At 43.1% G+C, this 1,893-nt stretch overlaps 1 long non-coding RNA gene across 1 annotated transcript; it reads left to right on the top strand.

Annotated features, from left to right (window-relative positions):
* Nucleotides 1-472: 472 nt before the first annotated feature.
* On the top strand, nucleotides 473-1,650 carry LOC138405087 (uncharacterized). Its single transcript, XR_011238772.1, has 2 exons — nucleotides 473-780; nucleotides 1,381-1,650. It is a non-coding gene; the product is annotated as an uncharacterized lncRNA (long non-coding RNA).
* Nucleotides 1,651-1,893: the final 243 nt, after the last annotated feature.

The raw sequence follows: 1,893 nt of genomic DNA on the forward strand, positions 1-1,893 counted from the left end.
ATCTCAATTTCCCCTTCTGAAGCCTTAATGTCCTTTCAATCATAACTCTTGGTGGAGTGTGTTGAATTAATTTTGTCTCTGGGGTAAGTATCCATAATCTCTGTCTGTGTTCCAAGTGAGAATGCAATGTTCCAAGTGAGAATGCAATGTCTTCATGCAGGTAATAGTCACTTCCTTTTACATCCTGGAGGTGGCCATCGGTAAAAACACACCTGCATAGTGTGTGAGCACCATTGATGGCTCCAAAGGCTCCAGAGACATTATATTATACACTGTGTGCACAATTATTAGGCAAGTGAGTATTTTCACCATATCATCATTTGTATGCATATTTTTCAACTCCAAGCTGTATAAACTTGAATGCCTATTGGACTTAAGCATATCAGGTGATGTGTATTTGTGTAATGAGTGAGGGTGTGGCCTAAGGGGATCAACACCCTATATCAAGGTGTGCATAATTATTAGGCAGCTTCTTTTCCTGGGGCAAAATGGGCCAAAAAAGAGATTGAACTGACTCTGAAAAGTCAAAAAGTCTTTCAGAGGGATGCAGCGCTCTCGAGATATCGGGGCGTGATCACAGAACCATCAAACGTTTTGTTGCAAATAGTCAACAGGGTCGCAAGAAACGTGCTGAGGAAAAAAGACACAAATTAACTGCCAAAGATTTGAGAAGAATTAAAACATGAAGCTACCAGGAACCCATTATCCTCCAGTGCTGTCATATTCCAGAACTGCAACCTACCGGGAGTGCCCAGAAGTACAAGGTGTTCAGTGCTCAAGGTAAGGATGGTTGAAACCCGACCACCACTGAACAAGACACTTAAGTTGAAAAGTCAAGACTGGGCCAAGAAATATCTGAAGACAGATTTTTCAAAGGTTTTATGGACTGATGAGATGAGAGTGACTCTTGACGGACAGGATGGATGGATAATGCTGCAGTTAAGTGTGTGGCCTGTCTCTCGCCACCGCTCCCTGGAGTAGCTCTGCTCTTTTGGCTCTGTGGGTTCTGCTGGGATCTGGTTGCTCTGCCCTGCTCTGGTTCTGGTTCTGGCTGGCCACTTTATTCACCTGCCGTGTCGATCGGCTGGTGGTGTAACCTCGGGCAGGCAACGTCTGACGCCACTATTTTGAACCATTGTTGTATTAATTTGGTTAATTTGGTTTTGTTTCATTTTCATTAATTGTAAGATTTATTCTGGTTTGTATTTCTGTTGTCTTGTTTTTCTTTCTGTGGTTATTTTATTTATATATTGGTCCTGAGTGTGTGCATGTGTGTGAATGAATGTGTTTTAATAAGTGACCATTGTTGTTTCTTTGGCCATCAGTTTGAACTGTATGCACTCATGGCATGGTTTTAACTTTTCTTTTTGTGTTGGACAGGTGCTGAGGACCCAAGGTGGCAGCCACACTCCCTGGTGGTGGCGTTCTTCACGATTCCCTTTTAAAGTTGGTGTGCAGAGTCCCGGGTGGTTAGTTTGTGGTTCCCTCTCCTTTTTGTTTCCCTGCTGCTGTCTTACTCCCTTTTGATCCCAATGCCTGAGTGCCTTTTTATCCTGTTCCACCTGGTATCCTGATAGCCAGCGTATTGTTTGTTTGTGTATTGTTAAGCGTTAATTTAATTTGTGGTTAATAAAATGTATTTTTTTTATGCTCTCTGCCCCCGTGGATGCTTGAACTTGTGTGATCCTTAAAACTTTTCCCTCTCTAATTTCCTGGGGGTGAAACTCCCCCAGGTGGCGTTGTTGCAACAAACTTCAACCCAGTTTGCCACACCAGCAAGGTGGAGGTGGGGTACTGGTACGGGCTGGTATTATTAAAGAGGAGCTAGTTGGACCTTATAACGTTGAAGATGGACTCAAAATCAACTCCCAAACCTACTGCCAGTTTTTAAAA

This window comes from Paralichthys olivaceus, chromosome 16 (assembly GCF_024713975.1).
Source record: "Paralichthys olivaceus isolate ysfri-2021 chromosome 16, ASM2471397v2, whole genome shotgun sequence".
NCBI classification, from domain to species: domain Eukaryota; kingdom Metazoa; phylum Chordata; class Actinopteri; order Pleuronectiformes; family Paralichthyidae; genus Paralichthys; species Paralichthys olivaceus.